Raw genomic sequence first — 25,581 nt, 5'->3', positions numbered from 1 at the left:
TGTGTGTGTGTGTGCATGTGTGTGTGTGTACTTGTGTGTACTCTAAATTAGCCTCAGGCAGAGGTCTCCTATTACACACAGTTAATTCCAGGGAGTCTTCCATAAATCCCGGTGATAAACTTTCTCCTTCAGGTTCATATAGCTAGTTTAGCATCACTAATGAGATCCCTTATAGGTATAAAGGGCTAATATCACAAAACCTATATGAACTCCATTTTTCACTTTCCTCATCATGTCAGATAGGATAAAGCACTAAAAATAAAACAGTAACTGTTCATGCATGGGCGTTTTGTTTTTGGATAAAAGAAGGAAAGGCCAAGATGAGGCAAAATGGAAACTTCCTGCCTGTTTTGCAGTGGTCTCTCCCACCTTCCTGTCTTCTAGCCCTTCAGTATTTATAGTCTTCATAGTCCCCTGGTTGCCCTTTTGAGTTTTTCTATAGTTCTGAGTTGATTCTATCTTCTTATCCTTCCTATAAAAAAGATTTCCGTTTTGTCTCAAAGTTTACAGAGATACAAAATTTGACAGAAACCATTGCTTGTTAATCTTTAAATCTTGGAGAACTATGCTTTAAGTCAGTTTTGGGGGAAATATATAAGTAAAAAGGTACCCTTTCACACTAATTTGAGAATAAGGTGCCTTGATTTACCATTTTCTCATTTCTCCTCTTGGAAGCTGAAAACAGGCCATCTTCAGGTCACCCTGTGCCTTTAATATTGGACTTGGGGAAGATACAACAGGGAAAAGATTATTGTACCATACATACTCAATGCCTGCTTTGTCTTGATGCTAGCAATCAAGATTAAATGCTTTTGTCTTTCTGGTGTTGAGCACCTCCATCTTCCATAAGGGACAACTCCATTTAGCAGTTAGGAGAAAATTGTCCCCGGCTCTCCTGTGTTTCTGCACATCTTGTGAGAAGAAGTGTTGAGAGCCACAGCCAAAGGGGGCCCCAGCAAACTTCCAGCTGCCAGCAAACTTCCAGCTGCCAGCTGATGATTGGCTCAAAGCGGCCCCAGCAAACTTCTAGCTGCCAGCTGATTGGCTCCTCTGCGGTTATGTTCATTGGGCTGTTTCCCCGCCCTTTCAGACCACGGAGCTGCTCATTGGGGGGCTTTTTTGGCTCCGCCCACACAACCCAGCCAATCAGCCTCAAGAGCAGGAGGAGGGGGGGGTGAGAGGGTTGTGGGAAGCGGGTGGTGGCAGTTGGGCTCTGAGGGAATTCCTGAAGAGCTTGTGTGGTATGGCGTGTGTTCTAAAAATAAAGTTCATTTCTCCTTGATCAGTGGCTCCTGAATTGTGCCCAGCCAGACTGCGGCAAAGAAGCACAAATGGCTTTTGGTTTTGGACTTTCATTCCCAATTATTTGTATGTCTTGGAAGATCAAGATGGTGTCTCCCTCTAGAACACAGAGATTTGTATGCTGACCAAGATAATACAGAGAGTGTCTTCCTGCAGGGCAGAAGATGGGCATATTTTCCTGCACTCTATTCTGAAAGACTGAATTTCCTAAACTCAGGATTTTGAAGCACTCTTTTGCCCCCATGGGATTTGTAGGCATAAGGAACTAGTGCCAACATTAAGGTTATACTACGTGTTCTGTTACATAAGTAATAAGTTCTTGCTTCAACCCAGGAGTTTCTAGTCTTCTGCAAGAATCCATGAAGCTGTAGCAGGCTAGGTTGAGTAAAACTTCAGATATTTCACAATTCTTGATGTCATACAATTGCCTTTAGAGGCTTTTTCAAATGGTAACCAGGAACAACACACTCCATTACCAAACTCTAAGGAATGTAAGGTTCAAGTTTACTCAAGTATTTACTCCATGACAGGACAATTATATAGGCTCATGCAGAAGAGAAAAGTTGGGCCCTTACCTCACAATGTGTACAGAATAATTTCAAAATGTATCCAATACCTAAATGTAAGAACAAAATGGTAAGAAAACAGAGGTCAATCTTGGCAAATATACAGTAGGACAAAGTATTTGCAAGCTATGTATCTAAAAAGGAACTTATATCCAGAATATAAAAATGACACTTAACTGCTCAATAGTAAAAGGATAACTCAGGTGAAAAAATCAGAGTAGATTTTTCAAAGAACATGAACAGACTTTTTCAAATAGGAAACATAAATGGACAATTGGCACATCAACATAAATTAGTCTTCAGGAGAATTCAAATCAAAATTAGATACAACTGTATACCCACTAGGATGGCTATCAATAGAAATTCAGATAACCACAAGTACTGGTTAGGATGTAGAGAAATTAGAACCCTCCTACATTGCTGGTGGGAATGTGAAATGGCACAGCCACTTTGGAAAACCCTGTGGGAGCTACTCAGAAAATTAAACAGACTTACAATATGACCTAGAAAAGGATCCAGTCCTAAGTGTGTACCCAAAATTATAGAAAACAGATATTCAAATATATAATTGTAAAATTAAGTAATAGTACCTATCCTAAAGGCAGGGTATAAATTATGTAACATTTTTTTTTGCTTTTTAATAAAATGTTGTAGATGTCTAACACTCTTTATAAGACTATGCATGCACTCGACACTTGTTATCTTCAGCTATATAATTCTAAGAAACAAAGTCTTGTTCAATATCTTGAGCATCAATATTTCAGAGATCTTGTTTTCTCAGCTTGATATTTCAGTTAAAACCAGACATACTTCAGCAATAGCCACATTATTCAACATTTTTAAACTATGATTTTATGCATAAACTTGTTATTATAGAATTTCACATAATCCTGTTTATTTGCCAAAAAAATACTTAAAGCTTATTTCATCTTTCCTATGATTATTTCTTTTACTTTGCAGTCTGCATAATATATCAACCATAGGAACTCAGCATGAATTCCATATTTTAATATCACTGTAAGAATGATGGTTGATAAGAGGAATTCCCTTAATGCTCTGACAAGAGATTTAATGAAAAAATAGAAGCATTTTCTGTTTCCTCTATTTTACAAACAAACTAATTTTTAGGAACCTTACTTATACTTTTCTGCATGAATGTTCTTGCCACAGAAAATAGAAAATTATGTTGTCCATTATTATGATGCTATGATTTTATCATTCCAAATCCAGACAGGTCACAAAATAAAATTTATAGTACTGTCAAGAAAACTATATCAATATTAAATATTTTATAACTTCAAGTACCTTCTTTCTCATGCTCCAAAATTTAATTGGTTGATATAAAGTCATTTCTCCAACAATGGCCCTTGATAATACGGGGGTAAAGAAAACAAGAGTGAAAAAAATAAATATTCTCCTCTTCATCGATATTGTAATTCAGAGAAGAAAAATAAGGAATAAAAAGAGTATCACCATTGTATTGTTATAAATACAATAAATGCATTGATGGCAAAATATGTAATAGTAAAATTTAAATTACTTTTGTCGAAGGCAGTGTGTAGGAAGATAGAAAATATTTTATCAGAGGATACTTAATTTCACATTTTTGGTTAATTTATGGCAATAGTCTTATTTGAATTTTCTCTTACTTAAAATGATTGTTTTTATAATTTTGTTGCTCAGAATAATTTTGGCCATCTTGCATGTTGGAGAATTTAGTGGACTCTGTAAAACGTTTCTTTTCAATTCATTGATATGTTCAGGTGCCATTTCCTGAGGATATTTTTTACTTTATCTGTAGGCATTCATGTGTCTACCGGAATATGAAAGAGTCTCATTCCCATCATGTTATACTTAAGTTGGGGAGTCATAAAGTTTACAGTTGAACCTATCAACTTCCATTCCATGTGGATATATGCATAAAAATAATTTAGACAACAACATTGCTGAAATTTATTGATCACTGACTACATTCCAGGAACAAATCTTTAAATACTAGCCCATTTTATTACCCCAATAATCATGAGATGGTCACAACTATTATTTCATTCTATAGATGTGGAGAGTAAGGTAGCAAGATGTTAAATAAATTTCTTAAGGTCACTCAAATTGGGAAAGTTTTCACCTTGTAACTTCAGCCATTGTTGTTCCAAAGTCTACACTTATAACTATTCTACTGAACAGCTTCAGAGAAATTATGGGCAGACAGGCATGGTGACACATGCCTGTAATCCCAGTGGTTTAGGAAGTGAGGCCAGAGAATTGCAGGTTCAAGGCCAACATCAGCAACTTTGTGAGACCCTAAGCAACTTAGTGAGATGCTATCTCAAAATAAAAAATAAAAAAGGGATGGGGATGTAGTTAAGTGGTTAAATGCCCCTGATACCAAAAACAAACAAACAAACAAACAAGTAAAGAAAAGAAAAGAAAAGAAAAAAGAATAATGGGCAGATTGGCTCACTTGCAAATTAAATTTAGTTATCATGTTTTCAAAATTTAATTATCATGTTTTCTTTATAGGTCCTCAACTTTTGTAGTATGTTGCCATTTTAACAAAAGTCTGGTTCTCTGAATGAAAAGGCATTAAAAGTAAAGTAAAGCATATGGCATTAAAAGTAAAGTAAACAGGGGCTGGGGATGTGGCTCAAGCGGTAGCGCGCTCGCCTGTTCGATCCTCAGCACCACATACCAACAAAGATGTTGTGTCCGCCGAGAACTAAAAAATAAATATTAAAAAAAAAAGTAAAGTAAACAGGAAAATATAGTGAAAACAATTTATAGTGCTTTCTAATTTTTTTAAAAACAAAGTCATTATTTAATCTCTGTTCCTTAAATATACATCAGGACTAAAAGAAAGTAAGTTACAGAGCAGCAACATGGAAATATCCATGTTCAGGTTATTTTCCTTGAAATACTATTTTATGTTGTGGTGAGTAAAAGTGAAATAAGATAATGAACTGGATCAACTCAAAATCTTCCCTGAAGATCCCTAGATCCTTCCTAGCCATGTTCCCTCAGTCTAGTTTTCATTGCATCTGATGAACCTCAGCTTGTGTCTCCAATGATTGTCATGAGGTGAACAGCTTTTCAGCATTTGTATTGTCATAATTATTACTTAATGTTTATTAGGTTTCTGAGCTTCCAGTGTGCTGTTGATAACACATTTTTTTGTAGCTTTTTTTAAAATTTTTATCCAGTATGGAGTATTATACAGAGTCTTGCTTACTTTTCTGCACTTGGTTTACTATTTCTGCTTTTCTCATTCAGGGTAGACTCCCTGAGGCTTGACAGGAAAGAACTGCAGTGTATCTTGAAATATTCCCACTATTTTTTTAAAGGTGGTTCTCATAGACAATTTTCAAATTTTATGGGTTATATGTGCATGATGGTGTACCCTTTAGAATAAGTTGATTAAAACTGGCAGAAAATTAACAAATATGATTTATGTATAGAGTTTTTCTTACAGCATTATTTGCAATAGCAAAATATAAGGAATATCTCAAATATCCCTATTAGGAGACTCATTGAATGAGTTTTGATGTATCCAGATAGTAGTGCACTATCCAGTTATACAATAGAATAAAGAGTATCTTTATATACTGCTATATATATATATATAATTTCAGGATGCATTAAGTAAAAAATATCAGATTGTATTGTGTTTACAATACAATCAATTTGAGTATGTCTACATACACACAATTTGTGTGTGCATGTGTGCACTTGTTTATATTGTCGGGGAAGAAACAACAGAAGGCTATTCCAAAAGCTAATATAAATACGTATATGGAGCGTGAGAAGACAGGAGAAAAAAGGCAGGACAGGCAGCTGGTATTCTCAAACACTTGTATTTTTTGCTTTGGAGCTACGCATTATCTCACAAACTAATAAGAACAAAAGGAAAAGAAAAATAAACAAAGCTATCTTCCATCCCAAGAAAAAATCTAAAACGAACCAAAATAAATGTTAGCTGATTGCAAACAAATCTGAATAATAATATGGCAATAAAGTGCTAACCAGTGCAGACAGTTAGATAGATGAGACAATTTATTTTTATTGGGAAGTATTATCAAGGAGAAAAAATGTTAGCCTTTTCTCTATGTGTCATTAGATTTTAAATCAATTACTGAGCTTTTGATATTTGCCATGAACGTGATCTAATATTACAAAATGTTTTTGCATCCTCTGGGTATAAGAGAAGCTAAACAGCATATGAAACATGCACCCAAATATTTCCAGAATGATCAAAGTGGAGGAGGGAATGATCCTGGCTCCCATTTGCCTTGCCTCTACTGACTTCTCAAGTTCCTTGCTTGTCAGGGTTATATAATCTGTCATGTTATCAGATTTCGTGGGTTTATAACAAGGATGACCCCAGCAAGTTTCCCCTTTGTCTGATGGCTCATACATTCATCCATGGCTGTCAAACACAAGTAGGTGGAGGTTCCTGCTCACTTCCAGATGTTGTGATAAATATTGCTTGGCTTGCTGATCTTCTTGGGCTTTGAAGAGTTATTCCTGATGGCCCCAAATTTTATTCCAGACTTTTACCTACCTTATAAAAATAATTGTTAGGACTAACATTTTAAAAAGGTTTTGTCCTTTTCTACACTACAAATTGTTCCATTGAGTGACAAAATATAAATGGAGATGAGTCGAAACATTTACTCAAAGCAGAACAAAGGGCAATTACTGTATCACAAATGATAATTTATGGAGTATAATTGATAAACACCTGAGGAATTGCTGGTAATTTAGAAAAGTTTAATTACTCTGAAGACAGTTGAATCAAAAACGAGCATGGTGTGTAAATCGATCTGCCAGTAGTTTGCAACTTGGAGAATCAATCACCTTTGTGGATAAACCCAGCTTCTTTGTACTTGTTTCAACAAATTGAAAAGAAGCACTACAAAAATTCTTTGAAGATTTCTGAATGAAATTAACTGAAAAATGGATTGTTCATTATGAAAATAAAGCTTTTGCCATAAATTTTTACTTGATTTCTCCCCTAGATACACAGCGATTGTTCTCAGCATTTTATCTTCTCCATAGTGAAAGAACTTTGATTCTAGTTGTGCTTAGAAAATAGCCACAAAAGATAAAATATGGTATTATTTCTTTTCCAAAACCATGGAAACACATAAATTTTTCTTATTTTGTCAACAGTGACAGAGTTGCTGGTTTGAATAATTTTCTTTGATTTAAAAAATATTTGGAACCAAAAGGATATGGACAGTATTTGTTATTTCAAAATATTTCCAAAACATCTCTGCAAAAAGATTTTAAAGTTTGAAAATATGTGGAATCTGCCAAAATGTTTGCAAATTTTATTATCACAATGTAGATTAGTAGGTATTATCTTATACATTTAGAGTTAAACTTGATTTCCCAAAATATCTAACTTCGTTTTTCAATATAATACAGGTAATTCTGTGCATATTGTTGATGATAGCCTTTTTATGAGCAATAGTTCAAAAACTTTTTACATCATGTTATTACTTCTTGTATAAATTATCTTCTTTTGGATGTGTGGACTTATAATCTTATCACTTTTCCTGAACCTCCAAAACCAGTTATAATCCTGAGGATTTATCCATAAGAACTAAATAGCAATTTGGTAAATATTTTATCCCTCTTATCATCTAAATGAAATGGGCTAAGATATCAGCAGTATGCATTCTTAGAGTGCTTAATACAGTGGGAGCGGATGCTTTAATCCTTTGTTAATTTTTTATTATCACTGAACAGAAGACACACACACACACACACACACACACACACAAGTCAGCTGAAAGAGTTAGATGCTGGCAACCTTAGCAAATATAAAAAGAATGTAAACCAAAAGGACCAAGTAGGAGTCAACTGCTGTGTACCAAGTGGCACCAATACAGTCAGTGACAGGGCTGACTTTGCACAGTCATATAAAGAACAGGTATTTGTGCCCAAAACTCAGAGAAGGATGAATTGTTTCACTGGAACTCAAATAATCATAGTAACAATAATAATGATCAGAAGAAGTAGTTGTAATACTGGACTCTCTTAGCATTGTAGTTCTGTTGGCAGAATAACCAGAGAGTAAGATTGTGGGCTCTGAGCCTGCCTAGATGGATTCTATGACTGGGTCAAGTGCACTAGCTGCTCAATTTCATGTTTTCCTCTTCTGTAAACTAGTCTATAATTATAGCACCTGTTTGAGAGGTATTATTGTGAAAATTAAGGATTTCAATTATCTATGCCCTTAAAAAGTGCCTGGGACATAGTAAACTCTCAATAAGCTCTCAATAAACTCTCAATAAACTCTTCTTCCTTGGGAAAGGGAACAGTAATGTGGCACTTTGCCAAAACTATAAAATGTAACATAGGTGTGAGACAAACACAGTCCTTTTATCTATTTTTAAACACGTTTCAAGAAAGGATGACGACAGACTTGGTAATATTCTGCAAGAATTATATGTAAAGAAACGTTACTATATTTCTATTGATGACAATTGAAAATATAACTCTTAGTTTAAAGTCTCATAAAAATATCAAATCTTTACAGAAAATATCAAAAGGGACCAAGTTAGATTTTAGGGAGATGTTCTCAGGGAAGGGGTGTCAATCTAAGATAACTTTAGCAAATGGGAGGAGCTTAGGCAGCAGTCAGTATTGATGCTCCTATCCAGCCTGGGGGCATTCACCTTCTTGAGCCAGGCTATAGCCTTCCTACTAGTCCCAGGAGACTCTCTGCCTAAGGGCTTTTCCTGGCCTGCCTAGGTCTGAGAAGCTCCTGGGGCAGAGGGCCCTGGAACAGATCCCAGGCAATGGTGAACAAGAGTTTTGGGGTAAATGAACCAGCTTCTTTACCTCTGGGGCAGAAGCACTTCAGTACATTTCTATCCTGTCTCCCCAAAGTCCCAAGCTGTGACCTGCTCATAACACACCCCATATCAGCATCTTTCTCTTTCCTGTCTCACCTCTCCATGTCTTACCATTCCTTCCTTAGGCCACCCCCTAAAGTCAACAAACCTCCAAACTAAGACATTATCCTCTAAAAAAATTATAGATAATGAGGCTTTTAAAGAAATTTGAGGAGTATTTTCTCAGAAGCAGAGCGATAAGTTATGTGACATTTCTATTTTATTTTAAGCTATGTCTTTCTATTTTCATTGGATAACAATATATTTTTACATGCATTGTAATGAGAATTTACGTCTCCTATTAGATCTGTCTTCAAGAAAAGAGAAAATAGACATATGCCTGGAATCTCAAGACCCTGAATTCTCCATCAGCCACGTGCTGTTGTTCTAGGTACATACTGATATGGAAGAGAGATACTATAAAGGATCAGTTAATTTTAAATTAATTAATTAATTAATTTTAATTAGGTATATGTGACAGAAGAATGCATTTTGATTCATTGTACACGATTGCAGCACAACTTTTCCTTTCTCAGATTGTACACCATGTAGTGTCGCACCATACGTGCAGTCACATGTACCTAGGGTAATGATGTCCATCTCATTCCACCATCTTTCCTTCCCCCATGCCCCCTCCCCACCCTTACTCCCCTTTTCCCCATCAAATCTCCTCCATTTTTTCCATATCCCCCCTATTCCCCTATTATGGATATTTGGTTTTTGGGGTTGGCTTACTTTGCTTAGCATGATATTCTCCAACTCCAATCATTTGCCTGAAAATGCCATAATTTTATTATGTTTTTAAAATTTATTTATTCTGATTTGTTATACATGATGACAGAATTAAATTCATTTCATATTACACATATAGACACTGTACACAAAGTGTTTTCACACCATTAGTATCTTACACATGCACTTAGGGTAATGATGTCTAATTCATTCCACCATCATTCCTACCCACTTGCCCCCTCCTTTCCCCTCCCTCCCCTTTGCCCTGTCTAAAGTTCCTCCATTCCTCTCATGCTCCCTGTCCCAATTGCCAATATGAGTCTGCATCCTCATATCAAAGGAAACATTTGGCCTTTGGTTTTTTGGGAATGGCTTGCTTCACTTAGCATTATTTTCTCCAACTTCATCCATTTACCTGCAAATGCCATGATTTTATTCTCTTTTAATGCTGAGTAATGTTCCATTATGTATATATACCACAGTTTCTTTATCCATTCATCTATTGAAGGGCATCTAGGTTGCTTACATGGTTTAACTAATGTGAATTGAGCTGCTATAAACATTGATGTGGCTGTGTCACTGTAGTATGCTGATTTTAAATCCTTTGGGTATAGACCAAGGAGTGGGATAGCTGGGTCAAATGGTGGTTCCATTCCAAGTTTTCTAAGGAATCTCCATACTGCTTTCCAGATTGGTTGTACCAATTGTCAGTCCTACCAGCAATGTATGAGTGTGCCTTTCCCCCACATCCTCACCAACATTTATTGTTTGTATTCTTAATAACTGCCATTCTGATTGGCGTGAGATGAAATCTTAGAGTAGTTTTGATTTGCAATTCTCTAATTACTAGAGATGTTGAACATTTTTTTCATATATTTGTTGATCAATTGTATATCATCTTCTGAGAAGTGTCTGTTCAGCTCCTTGACCCATTTATTGATTAGGGTTTTTTTTTTTTTGGTGTTAAGTTTTTTGAGTTATTTATATATCCTGGAGGTTAGTGCTCTAATAATTTTGAGTCTTTACCCTCAAAACCTCAGAATGGAGAAGTGACACTTAGCTGAATGGTGCTGAGTTCTGGGAGAGGGAAACTTGTCCTTTTCTCCACCTCTTTTTCCTCAGGAGAGTAGGTAAGATTTTGAATTGTTCAGATTCCAAGGTACAATGAATGCCCCTTTGCTGAGGGTGGAGATTTCAACTTGAAGAAAACATTCTCTCTCCATTTTGATTTGGTAGATAGAACTTTGCATTTCATGGTTAGGTGGGTTCTGAGATACCATTTTGTACTTTGGAGGGAAATGAGCAGGCATTATAGCTTCCTTGATTCAAATTTAGATCTAACATTGTAGGAAAAATAAAAATACTTCCACCTGACTCAACCTAACCCACCGGAGTTCTGCTTTGGCACAAAATGTAGCTAGTAAGTAGTATTAAATTTCCTCCCCTGACACAAGTGTGCATGTGTCAAGGGCCTTTGAGAAGGAAGTATATCTGGTCAAGGCAGGAATCAGGGAATTTGGGTTTTCATAAAGTTCTGCCTTAATAGGCTTCCTGTACATGATCAACTTTTTATTTGCTGAAAACATGGGAGCCAGGGTAACTTCATTTGTATAGACTAGGCAGAGTAAGGGCATATCGCCTAAAAGTTAATTTATTTACTCTTTTTTTTTTAAATCCACATCCAAATTTTGACTACTAAGAGAAGGCAGAAAAAAGAGTAAATCTAACAAAAATTTTATCAAGGCATAATTATCTTAGATAATATACTAAGAGCATTTTATATAAAATCAAGAGAATAGCAGATGTCCTAGTGTGGTCCATCTCTATACATTGATTTCTAGTTTCTACCGGGAAGGTTTTTCAAGTAGTAGACTTTGTCATTCATCCTACATCCATATTTAGTGAGTACAGGCAACACCAGGAACACACAGTGAAAAAAACTGTAAAGCCATGTAACTAATGGGGTTTATGCAAACCTAGCTGCATGGTAGTATAAAGTCTAGAGAGAAAACACAGAAAAATTCGTGCTGCAAAGTGTTGATTCAAATACAAAAGAGACTTTTAAAGTAGGACCCACAATTGTGAATGCATATCAAAGTATTTAACACATTTAATGCATATTAAAGTATTTATTATACCAGGAAAGTCTGCTACAAGCTTCTGCTCAAGTTCCTCCTAGCATTTACTGCAACTGGTATCCTTCCTACAGCATTAAGGTGAAATACTCTTTGGAAAAATCTAAAACTGTGCAAACTAGAAAGAAGAAACAGAAATAATCTGAGACTTGTTTGGCATTCCTGGTTTGTGGGGTTAAATGACCCATAAGCCTGTATTGTCCAGGGATTTCCTTTTGTATAAAATTATGTGAACCATATTGTAGGGGTTCCTGTTTCTTCCAGATGCACCTATCTTAATCAACTATAAACTAGTATTAGGAGTAGTTGCAATCAAAAGCCCCAGGGAACTGGAAGGTATATGAAAGGTTATTTGGTCATCTGGGGTTGAAGGCAGGTGACATCCAAATAGTATCATCATATGGGACTGTGGCTGTCCAGGACATGGGGTAGTGAGCAACTAAATGAAATAATTTGAGGTATCCATCAAAGTACAGTTTGACAGATTCAGTTGCCTTTGCCAAGGAATACATAAAGGTCCTGGGCCGAGCCGCTACTCTATTGTCACTGAATAAATTAAAGGAAGAAAGCAATGAGCTCAATTTTTAAAATTCTTCACTCAGAGTATAGACTGAATCCCTGGAGTTTCCTATGACTTCTAAATGAATCTCTAATCTTTACAGTTGCAGAACTGAAATAGCTAAAAAGCAAAAATATTTTATTTTCTGTTGCTCGTAGATTTCCACATTCAGTGATATTATGACCTTAGCAAAAATCTTATGGGAAAGTAGGGTAATGATTGGTAATAATGGAACTTCTAGCTAGAAGTGAAATGTGGTTATTTATTACTAAAAGTAATCCAGGTATCTATCCCCAATGAACTTCCCATATCAACTGAAGGAATGAACCCTTTCTACTTTAGAGGATCTTGTGTTTTGCCTTAAAATCTCAGAATGACACTGACTGGATAGGATTACATTTCAGTGGGGTGCAGTTAACCCCATCACATTGCATCACATTCAAATCTGCTACTAAATTAGATCCTGTCACACCTGTGAGTAAGGGTGGAGTGGGGAAGATTACAAAATCAAGACTAACCAAGTATGACTTGCCCACCTGCATCATTTTTTCTAATTCATATCAACAAAGTCTGGGTAATTTATGTGGGCTGTCTAAAGAAAAAGCAAAAAATATAATTTCAGATTGGGGAAAATTTATCCATGATTGTCAGAATTCTGGATTCAATATGACTTCAATAGATGGAAGTATTGGTAATTGTTTGGTTCAGTGGCTTAAATATGGTCTCAGGTGGCTCTTGCTAAATCAAATTGAGAAGATAGAAACTTTTTTTTTAAAAAAAATTATATCAGTAAAGGAACCCAAGGCTACTAGGAGGTAAAATATTTTGAAGTAAATTTATTATGTGTGGCTCACTTCTCCCCACCTCACTTTGACCCAGGAAGACTATGAAGACAGAATATGCATCAATGCCTCAGTAACTGTGCTGCTGAGAGCAGTATTATCATGGCAGATCTTTCTTGTTTGATTGTGGCTAGAGCTACTGAAGGAAGATGTTGCACTTGAAATGGCTCTCCGATTTCAAGGGTTAGAGGAAGTTCCTGGGGTGACAGAAACCAAGTGGTCACACTCAGTCACCAAAAGCAAGATGGATGTGATTCCCATAGTTGGCCTTAAGCACTGTGGGGTAATCAAAATGGTCTGATGTGTAAGATCATCAGTAGTGGCTAGAGAACTTGGGATTCCTAGGGTGAATACAGATGGCAAGCCCATTAATGTCCTACTGGATTTGTATATTGAGAAAACACAGGTCAGGTGAACAAAGTCTACCTTGGACACAATAACACTGTACCCTCTTGTTTAGTTCCCTGGGCCTTTTGAGAGAAGGAATGTGCAAGAATTAGAAAACAAATGGCAGCAAAACCCAATAACATTCTATGAATCTTCCAATTAGCAGTCCTCAAAGACTCTATGGTTATTTTTTAAGATTAACTGAAGGAAGAGAGACACACAGGTCATTATGGTCAAAAGAGTAGTTTTAACATGCCTAGACTTCCTCTCAGACTAGCCTACTGCAAACCTCTATGGAAATAACTATAGCCATATATTTATAACAGTCAAAGCTGGTTCAGTATGAAGGCCATGAACTTCGCTCCAGTTTCTAGACTCCAGTCCCTGATGACACCAGGGAGGAACTTGGAGACTGGGATTCTGGTTTGTTATTCTATGGTAACTACAGGATTTGAGCCCTATCCATTGATCATGCCAGAAGAGGGATTGGCACTTTTCTAATGATGAACTTTAAAGGTTCCAAAACCTAAAGGCTGGGTTAACTCTCTCAGAGTCAGAGGTTGGGTCTTATTATATTCATTTGTGCTATTCCAGAATTCAAAGGACCACAGAGGATCACACACTGGCTTTTGTCTCTGTGACTTTTCTAGTAAATGCTGTCTTAGACCTAGTGCGTATGCTGGTAGATTTTCTGCCCTTATTTGTTTGACAATGATATTACCTAATATTTGCTCTTAACTGATTCCTGAGGCATAGAATACCAGTGACTACAGGTCTACCAAAAGTGAAGCCAGTGAGGGTCAAATGATGGTAGAATTTTGAGTAAAGACCACAATCCAACTCATGCTTTTATCCCTCAGTTACTGAATTCAAAATTTAAAAATAAAGTTGATATATTCATATTTGCAAATTCTCTTGCTTGTTAGAATTTACTTTTAATGTGAAAATTCATACTGGTGGTATTTTTGCAGCCATCCATGAACTTTTACAACAGCAAGTAATTTACCCATCACAACATGTTTCCAGCCAAGACCCAAGAGAGAATTTTATGGTTTAGATGTGAGTTGTCACCCAAAAGCTCATGTATGAGACAATGCAAGAAAATTGACACTTGAAATGAATGAGTGATGAGACTCAGCCTAACCAGTGATTAATCCCTGAAGGGATTAACTGGATGGTAATCCTAGGCAAGTAGGATGTAGCTGGAGGAGGTGGGCCCATGGAGGTGTGCCTTTGGGGTTTATATTTTGTCCATGCTGAGGGAAGCTGTCCCTCTGTGCTTCTTGGTGTCCGCATCATGAGCTGGTTTCTTCCACCACACATTTCTGCCATGATATTCTGCCTCACCTTGGCCCCAGAGCAATGGAGTTAGCCATCTATGGAATGAGACCTTTGAGATCTCAAAATACACTTTTCCTCCTTTAGATTTTCTTGACAGGTCTTTTGGACACAGCATTGAAAAAGCTGATTCAAACAGAGATGGTTGGCCTCCTTGTTTTCACCTCTGTGTGTCCAAGAAACCAAAGAAGCCTCCAACTCAGACTCAAGTTCTTTCGCTACACATTCACAACACAGATCACTTATCGACACTCATGGTGGGGGGGTTTTCCCCGCACACCAAGAGAGCAAGCAATTGTGCAGTGAACATCAGCTGAATGTTTCCTAATCCAGTTCAGCTCTGACAGTTATCTACCTGGGAATAGCATCAGATCTCATAGGTTGAAATCTCAGTCTGTAAGACTGCTTCCCCCACCCCTTGAAGGTGTCTGCTTCAAGCCCCAGGTAGTTTTATCTCTGCTTCTGACTATCAATTACAATTTGGGATCACCACAACCAACTCCTTGTGTTCAATTAATTTGCTCCAGCAGCAAGAACTTAGGAAAATACTTGTGGTTACTGGTTTATTACAAAGGATATTACAAGGGATTCAGAGGAGGGATGCATAGGGGAGTCGTTGTGGAGTTTCTGTGCCTCTGGTGCATCATCCCCAAGAAACCACCATATAAACAATCGTTACCTGCAAGCTGTCCAAACCCTGTATTTTTTTCACACTTGTATTATCACATTATAGCAGTACATAACAGTTGGGTTCTCTTTGACATAGGCATCCATGCATGGGATTTAATTTGCTCCACATCAGTCTCTTTCCTCCTTCCTCTCTCTCCTGCCTCCCTTTGTTCTCCATCCTCTACTCTGCTGGTCTTCTTACTATTTATTTATTGTTTTCTTAATTGCTTCTTTTTAGATATACAAAAAGGTGAAATTTACTGAGGTGTCTTTATAAACATATATAGCATAATTTTGTCATTTCATTACGCATTTCCTCCTTTTCCCCCATCTCTTTTCCCTCCCTTCAACCTTCTTCCTCTCCTCCCTGATCTTCTCTCAGTCCTTCTGAAATTCTGACTCCTCCCTTTTCTCTCCCTTTTGCTCTAGATTCCACTTTTAAGGGAAAACCTTTGACCCTTGATTTTTCTGAACCTGGCTTAGCATGTTCTCTAGTTCCATCCATTTACCAGAAAATGCCATAATTTCATTCTTCTTTATTTCTGAGTAAAACTCCAATGTGTATATACATATACCACATTTGAAAAATGCCTTCATCTATTGATTGCCACCTGGGCTGATTCCATATCTTGGCTATTGTGAATTGTGCTGCTATAAACATAAATGTGCCTGTATCACTATAGTATGCTGATTTTAGGTCTTTTGAATAAGTAACAAGGAGTAGGATAGCTGGGTCGTATGGTGGTTCCTTTCCTAGTCTTTGGAGAAATGTTCATACTGCTTTCCAAAGTGGTTGTAGTAACTTGCAGTCCCACCAACAATGTATGAGTGTACCTTTTACCCCACATCCTCGCCAACATTTCTTGTTACTTGTATTTTTGATGATTGCCATCGAACTGAAGTGAGATGAAACCTCAGTGTAGTTTTGATTTGCATTTCCCTGGTTTCCAAGGATGTTGAATATTTTTTCATAGATTTATTGGTCATCTGTATTTCTTCCTTTGAGAAATGTCTGTTTATAGCCATTTGCCCATTAATTGATTGGGTTATTTTTTTTCTGGTATTAAGTTTTTTTTTGTGTGTTCTTCATATATTCTAGATATGAATTCCCTGTCAGAGGAGTAGCTGGCAAAGGTTTTCTCCCATTCTTCAGTCTCTATTTTCATGCTCTTAATCATTTCCTATGCTGTGCAGAAGCTTTTTAATTTGATGCCATTTCATTTTTGATTCTTGATTTTATTTATTGAGCTTTAGGGGTCTTGTCAAGGATGTCAGTACTGTGCCAATGTGTTGCAATGTTGACTGTATGTTTTCTTCTAGCAATTACAAAGTTTCTGGTTTTATTCCTAAGTCTTTGATCCACTTTGACTTGACTTTTGTGCAGGGTGAGAAGTAGATATAGTTTCATTCTTTTACAAGTAGATATCCAATTTTCCTAGAACCATTTACTAAAAAGGCTCTCTATTTTTGGCATCTTTGTCAGGAATCAGATGACTGTAATCATGTGTCAATTCCTTCCTTTTTAAGACTCTATGGAGACTTCCTTGCATAGACATGATTGCTAATAGACCAGATCAGATGGGAAAACCTCATGGGGCCTGTCTATTCAGATTCTTCTTGGCTTCTCTGTGCAGCATTATTTACTCTCAGGTATGGGTCAGAGCCGCTTTGGAATGAGGAGGGAGGGTCCTTTGTCCTACCATCAGATACAGGTAGATCAGGCAATTTTTTTTAAATCCTGTTCTTTTTAGATATACATGACACTAGAGTATATTTGACATACTATACATAAATGGAGTTCATCTTATTTTAATTAGGATCCCATTCTTGTGGTTGTACATGATATTGTGATTCATTGTGGTGCATTCATATATGAATATAAGGAAAATTATGTCCAGTTCATTCCATTCTATTTCCTATTTCTATCCCTGCCCTTCCCTTCATTCCCATTTGTTTAATCCATTGAACTTTTATTCTTCCCTTTGTTGTATGTTAATATCCACAGATCAGAGAGAACATTTGAACTTTGGTTTTATGGGATTAACTTATTTTACCTAGCATGATAATCCCCAATTCCATCCATTTATCAGCAAAAACCATGAAGTCATTCTTTTTATGGCTGAGTAATACTCCAGTGTGTATATACATACCACATTTTCTTTATCCATTCATATGTTGAAGACACCTAGGTTAGTTCCATAGCTTAACTCTTCTGAGTTGAGCTGCTATAAACATTGATGTACTTGCATCACTGTAGTGTGCTGATTTTCACTCCTTTGGATATATACCAAGGATTGGGATAGCTGTGTCATACTGTGGTTCCATTCCTAGTCTTTTGAGGAGTCTTCATACTGCTTTCTAGGGTGGTTATACCAATTTGTAGTCCCACCAACAATGTATGAGTGTGCACTTTACCCCACATTCTCACCAATATTTATTGTTACTTGTATTCTTGATTGTTCCTGTTCTGACTAGAGCATTTTGTTTCCTGTCCCTGCACTTCTGATATCTTCAAAGTATGGCAATTATTTCTGAAAGAAGAACCAGGTATCTATAAAGACCAATAAAGAAGTTCTTTATTGGCACCTTGATGGTGTTAAGCTGCCAGATAATACTATCTACCTTATAGGGATGATGTAAGGTTATATAAGTAAATGTTGTATTTGTGCTCAACATAATGCAGTATAAAAACATATAAATTTATTATACTCTTAGTATTCTTAGGAATGGCAAAGCAGAAGCTTCTGAAAAAAACCTCATAGCTGGTGAAATCACAAATATTCATAACATCAGTAAAGACTTGAAATATGGAGTGGAGATTTCCATTCCTTTTATAGTTAACTGTCTGAGTTGGCTAATAAAAATGACAAACTGATCATGAAGAATGAACATAGATGATCAGAAATTTAACCAAGAGGGAATTCAAATTACAATTTTGTATTAGATGTAATCTCTTCATTGGAAGAAATCAATGTAACCTTGGTAAGTGTCCACTGATTTTACAAATGCTTTTTTTCCCCTCTATCCTCCAAAGCTGGAAATAGCAGAAACTTACCTGTCACATAATAGAAATCAATAGTGCATCTTCACTATCTTCTACAAGGTCATATCAACTCTCAGTTCTGAGTCCTATGTCATTCTGTAGGGAGTTATAACTACCTCGTGAACACTCAGGAGATCACACTGATGACACTATGTAGCATAGCAGGATTCTGATTACCTTCATAAGATACAAGAGTACTACCGTCTTGGAAATAAATGACCCCAAAGTGTAGGAACCTGACACTTTCATGAAATTTATAAGGGTCTTATGTCTAAGGTATCTTCTCTCCAAAATTAAAAGGAAAGAGAGAGAAAGAAAGAGCTTTGTTGGTTTTGAAAAAAAAAAAAAACATAAGTCACGTATCTGTGAGCTGTACTGCCCTGTATAAATTATGAGTTTGACACAAAGAAAACTAATGCTGTCCTCTGGGTGCAGACTGTAATGGAAGCAACTCTTACAGTGAGCCTAATGGTTTACTGGATCCTATGGATGCTCAGAAGATCCTGTGCTGAGAGAAATAGATGAGGCTCTGATGATTTTGAAGGACAATCATATCTTTGTCTCAAAGCTCAATAGCTCATGACTTGCAGTTGGGCTGTAGCAAACAATGAATGCCTGCATAAAATATCTCATAGCCATGAGAAATCAGTGGCCCCATATCAACTGAATATTATCTGACTCATTATGTTATAAATTTTTATACCTGTAGTGGTTGAGATTTTCATTAAATAAAAATGTGGATTTGTGTAGGTTTCCTCTCTGTGTTTTGGTTTCCACATTAATGATAATGATTAAATGGATTAACATGTGTACAGCACTTACAATAGTGTCTGGCAGACAGTGAGGGTTTATTTGGCTGTTGGGGTTATTGTTCTTCTTTCAAAAATAATTGCCGTACTTTGAAGATGTCAGAAGTGCAGTAACAGGAAACAAAATGCTCTAGTGGTTCATTAGGAATTTGGGTGGTTCACTCTGTTTCTACTGCACAAGATTCATGTATTATTTATATTGGGGGCCACAGCAATGTATAAAGTTTCCTAAATCTTAGTACACATTGCTTCATGGAAGAGGGAATCCATCCTCACAGAGTGTGGTCTTGAACTGGTGTTTTACCTGTGCCTTCTATTATTTCTTCCAGTGCTTGGAGAGAACCTTCCTGACTTAGGGTCCATTCATCTCATGGATGGGCCAGAGCAGTCTCTTAGGTATGGAATATATTGTCTCCAGAACCCAAAGAGGACTGCCAAGATTTAGGCTTTCCTCCATGAGGATAGGAAACTTGAGATGGAACAAACAGTATGTCTGCACTGGGAAGGAAATGTGCCAGCATGTCCTTGACTACTTGGCTATAAAATCTTTACAAAAGTGGCAGGTGTCTGATTCTTCCCCTAATCTGTCTCTTATCCTCTGGAGCATTGCACCTTCAAAAGGTCTTCATGCTCATCCTGCCAAATTAACATGATGCCATTGACAAAGTAGATCAAAATGATGTTTTGTAACATGACCAGACAGGGTAGATCTCTTCAGATTTTCTTATAACAGAGAGTGAGATAATGAAGAAAGCTCTGGAACAAAACTGAATGTGTATTGATTCTATTTCCAAGTGAAAACTAATAATTTCTGATTATCTTTTTCAATTAGGAAAGAAAAATATACATTAAGCAGTGATTAACACTGTGGGATGCCTGTACCTGAGGCCATATATCTCCTTTCTACTAATGATCCCACTTCCATTATGGCAGCAGATCAAACTCTTTTTTGAAGTACTTCATAATAACCCTTCAATACCCATGCTTTTCTTGCAGGGACCAGAGTGGCAGATACAGTGGAGCTATAATAGACATATAAGAGCTGCGGTAGACACCACTCCCCTCCATTTTTTTTTAAAGCTCTTTAAGGTTGCCATGAATCTCGATCATCTTTTCTGACATGACATATTTTCCATTTACTTTCTAAACTTAAAGAAGGCAATTACCAAACAGGTCAAGAACCCATTATGAATGTTGCTCCAAGTTGCTCAACTTTTCATCACAAAATACCTAAGGCAGGATACTTTTAAAGAAAGAAGGTTTATTTAGCTCACAGGAAGTTCAAGGGCATGTCACACACTGGTACTGGCTCAGTTCTGGTGAGGACTCTCTCAGCTAAGGCATGTCATGGCAGATGATAATGACAAGGGCACATTTGGAAGTAGGCCATTAATCACATTTGATATAGAAAGTATCTGGGTGGGGCCAAGCTCAGTCTTTTTAAGCCTGTCATGAGAACTACCAAGAGATTGTGTTAGAGCTACCTTAGTACCTTGTGAGGGCACACACTCAGTGATCTAAAGAGCGCCCAGTAGCCTCTGCTTCTTAATGTCCCACTTTACAAATTCCCACACTAGAGACCATGCTCCCAGTACATGGAGGACAAAATACAGTCTAACCCATCGCCCTTCAATTTTCAAATCAGTTATTGTTATACATTTTGGGACTTTGAAAAAGACAAGTGGATGTGACAACTGAACCTTCAGTCCCACTGTAAGCTGGCTTGATATGAGATGTTCCCCAAAAGTTCACATGTGCGATAATGCAAGAATGTTCACAGGCGAAATAATTAGATTGAAAGAGCTTTAACCTAATCAGCGGATTAATCCATAGGTATGGGTTAACTTGGAGGTAAATATAGGCTGATGGTGTGTGGCTGCACTTGCTACCTTCTCATGATAGCAGAGTAGGTTGTGTGTAGGGTAGAGAGAGGGACAGACATGGCAACTTTGTACCTACAATTCAATTTGCTGTGAGTGTAAAATTGCTCTAAAATGTAGTTTATTTTTAAAAGAGTCTAGGACATCAAAATCTTAAGGGGTATCCACCCAAAAATCCTCATCTCATGTACAAAAGTCTCAGGTTTTTCAATTGAGGACCACAGCTTAGTAAAATAGACCTGCTTTGTCTGAGCTTCCAATGGTCTTTGAAGATTAGTTAATATAATTCTAATACTCAATTTTATTTTGAAATTTAGCTGCTTTCCCCAAGAGAGGAAAGGGGACTCTTTTAGGCTACCAAGGAAGCCCTCTGAGGTTCAATTCTTATTTAATAAACTGAATTTTCATTAAGAAAATTGGGCCTTGGTATCACTTAATGACAGCAGTCTCTTTCCACTGTCTTTCTCTGCACCTCTCTAATCACCACCAGTGAATGATCACCAATTGGGCTGCCTCATTATGCCAAGGACTGACTATATGGTTGGCATACCATGTGGAATGGTGCTCTCATTATTATTTGTGTGGTTAGTGATGGAGTCCTGAAAACTGCATTTTTCCTGTTTGATTTCTTGAACTACTCTTTGTGTGTCAGTTGAAACAGACACTAGGCTGGAGATAAGACTGAATGCATTCTTTTTTTTTTTTTTGTAGAGGGAAAAAAAGGGACATAAACAGAACAATGCAGAAGGAGCCATTAGGCTATGATGCAGATCTGACATGATCTCTGCTAGTGCAATGGGAAGCAAGGTCTACCTATTCAAAATGCCCAGAATTGGGATGTTTTATGATTTAAATATGAAGTGTATAACAAAAGCTCATGCATGAGACAATGCAAGAATGTTCAGAGGTAAAACAATTAGATTGAGAGCTGTAGCATAATCAGTGGGTCAATCTATGACATGGATTACCTGGGTGGTAATTATAGGCAGGTAACATGTCATGACATGGATTAACTGGGTGGTAATTATAGGCAGGTAACATGTGGCTGGAGGAAATAAGTGTTTGGTACATGATTTAGGGGTTTATATTTTATCCCTGGTGAAGGAGATCTCTCTCTCTCTCCCCCCATTTCCTTCTCCATCTTTCTTTCTCTGATTCCTGGCTGTCACAGCGTCATATCCTCAGCTGCTTTCCTCTACCACAAGCTTCTTCCATAATGTTTACCCTCACTTTGGGCTCAGAGCAATGCAGTTTGACAACTGAGGACTGAACCTTTGAAACCATGAACCAAAATTAACTTTTCCCCCTCTAAGTTGTTCTTGTTAGGTCTTTTAGTCACAGCAATGCAAAGCTGACTAATAACACAAGTTGGTACTAAGAAGTGAAGTAAGTGCTATGAATAACCTGACCATGAGATTCTGAAGCATTTGGAACTGATTCATGGGAGGAGTTTGGAAAAGTTTGGAGATGTGGGCTGGAGAAGCCTTATATGGCTTACGTACAGTTTAATGGTTGATTCTGTGGGATCTCAGAAGACCTGAATGCTGATAGAATTATGAAAATTAAAGGGTACATGAGGTTTCACAAGGGAAGAAGGACTCTATTGGAAGTTGGACTACAGGACATACATGTTACATCTGGCAAATAAGTTGTCTACATTTTGCCCATGTCCTGAGACTGCTGAAGTTAAAGGTGATGGGCTAATTTCAAGGCAGCACAGCAATCAGTGCCATGGAGATTACTGATGACTTTTAACTAAGTTTACTGTGAAAATTAGTGACACAAATAACACTGGGAGGAGTTTAAAAACTTGCAATTTGGTCACGTACAACTGGGGCCAATGAAGTTGTAGTTGTTGAAGAGATTAAAACCATTAAAGTGATGCTAAGTACCTTGCCCAGACACATAGAAAAGATGGCTTGAAGTCATCCTAGGAATTGGCAAGACCACACCCAATGCAAACTCAAGAGTTAAAAGTAAAAATCCTTTAAAAAGAGACCCTGGTGCACCCTTCTTGCACAAAGGGACCTAGAAAGCTGTTTCACCATGCTCAGCTACCCAGGCACTCAGGAGCCGCTTCAGCCATGGCCCCAGGAGGTCTGGGCTCTGCTCAAGATGGCCACAGTACTTGACCTCATCCACTGGTTCTGGTTCTGCAGAAATGCTGCAGGCTGAAGTTAGGGTTCTTGGATGCCAGCAAGATTTTAAAGGGAAGTCTGAGAGGCCAGGCAAAGTGGACCAGAGTTTGGAATTCCTGTAGGCATCCCCTGAGGGGGCAATGTGTGAAAATGTGAGAAGGAAGCCTAAGCTTCAGTGGCAAACCCTGAGACCAAGAGATTCCAGGAACCTGGAATATCTGCTGAGGAAAGCTGCAGACATCAAGCAAAAACAAGTCCAGAGAGTGGTCATGTGGACTGTAGCTCAAAGGCCATCGTAGTTGAGCCATCCAAGTCCTTTGGAGTATATCATGATTCCATGTGCCCCAGATGCTGACAGTGGAGCTACAGACCTTGATCAGTTAGATATTGGTCTTATTTTCACCCCATTGTTTTCTTTCTCTGCCCCTATTTCTCCCTTTTGGAATGGAAATCTTTATTCTGTGTCTTTATATATTGGATATATGTAACTTGCTTTTGAGTTTTTTGAGGAAAATCATCCCTGAAAAGAGTTTTTCTGGAATCTCAGAGGACAATTTGGACTTGGATTCAATTTTGGGCAATGCTGAAACTTTTGACTATGCGACTCTTGGAAATAGACTAAATTTATTTTTCATTGAGAGATGGGCATGGGATTTTGCAGGCCAGGGGTGGAAAATCATGGTTTACATAGGAGGTGTCCACCAAAAGCTCATGTGTAAGACAATGAAAGAATATTAAGAAGCTAAATTAATAGATTATGATAGGTGTAACCTAATCAGTGGATTAATCTACTGATATGGATTAACTTGTTGGTAACTATAGGCAGGTAGGGTGTGGCTGGAGGAAATAGGTTACTGAGGGCTTGCATTTGAGATTCATATTTTGTTCCTGAAAAGTGGAGCTCTCTATCTGTGCTTCTTCACTATCATGTCCTGAGCTGCTTTCCTATTCTATGCCCTTTCACTATGATTTCCCTTACCTCAGGCCCAGAGTAATGGCTGACCATGGACTGAACTTCTGGAACCTTGAACCAACATAAACATTTCTCCGTCTAGGTTGTACTTGTCAGGTCTTTCATTTCCAGCAACACAACGCTGATTAAAATATGAATAATCAGTGAAGACTCTGAATCTCAGTTTTGTTCAGTCCTCAGCTGAGATCACTCTGAAAAGAACATGACCTTGGCTCAGAAGCTGTCAGCTAATCAAGCTCCTCAAATTGAATCTGTTATCAAAAAGGATCTGAGAATGCTCAGAAAAAAGAATGATGCTGGAGGCATCACAATACCTGATCTCAAATTATACTACAGAGCTAACAAAACCAGAATGGTATCGGCACCAAAACAGACATGAAGGTCAATGAGCTAGAATAGAGGAAACAAACAAATAAACAACAACAACAACGACAAAATCCCACACAGATGCAGCCACAATAGCCTTGACTATTGTGCCAAAAACATACATTGGAGGAAATTTAACAAATGGTTCTGGGAAAACTGGATATTTATACATAGGAGAATGAAGCTAGATCCTGACTTTTCACCCCGCACAAAAGTCAAATCAAAGTGGATCAAAGAACCAGGAATTAGACCAGAACATTACAACTGCTAGAATAAAACAGGTTCAACACTCCAACATTGGAGCAGGCACTGACTTCATTAACAAGACCCTTAAAGTTCAACAGATGAAACCAAGAATCAGTAAGTGTGATGAAATAAAATTTAAAACCTTCTGCACAGTTAAGGAAATGATTAGAAGCATGAAAAGAGAGCCTAAAGAATGGGAACAAATCTTTGTCAGCTACTGCTCTAAAAGGGGAGTATATTCAGAATATATAGATAACTTAAAACAAAAACTTAACACACACACACACACACACACACACACACACGCAAAAACGTCACCAAAGAGCCCAATCAATAAATGGTCAAAACAGCTATAAACAGAAATTTCTCAAAAGAAAAACTACAGATTACAAACAAATCTATGAAAAAATATTCAATATCCTTGGAAACCAGGGAAACTCAAATCAAGACTACACTGAGATTTCATCTCACTCCAGTCACAAAGGCAATCATCAAGAATACAAGTAACACTTAATGTCAGCAAGGATGTGGGGGAAAATACCTTCATATATTGTTGGTGGGACTGCAAATTAGTACAATTTGCAAAGCAGTATGGATATTCTTCAAAAGACTAAGAATGGAAACACCATATGACCCAGCTATCCCATTCCTTGGTATTTATTCAAAAGTACTAAAATCAGCATACTATAGTGATAAA

At 37.4% G+C, this 25,581-nt stretch overlaps 1 pseudogene; it reads right to left on the bottom strand.

Moving 5' to 3' along the window:
- LOC113176638 (FGFR1 oncogene partner 2 pseudogene) overlaps positions 1–25,581 on the bottom strand; it is a 57,627-nt pseudogene that overhangs the window by 30,618 nt on the left and 1,428 nt on the right.

The sequence above is a fragment of the Urocitellus parryii genome, chromosome 14 (assembly GCF_045843805.1).
Source record: "Urocitellus parryii isolate mUroPar1 chromosome 14, mUroPar1.hap1, whole genome shotgun sequence".
Classification (NCBI taxonomy): Eukaryota; Metazoa; Chordata; class Mammalia; order Rodentia; family Sciuridae; genus Urocitellus; species Urocitellus parryii.
The sequence above is the reverse complement of the archived record's forward strand: the minus strand, read 5'-3'. Positions and strand labels throughout refer to the sequence as shown.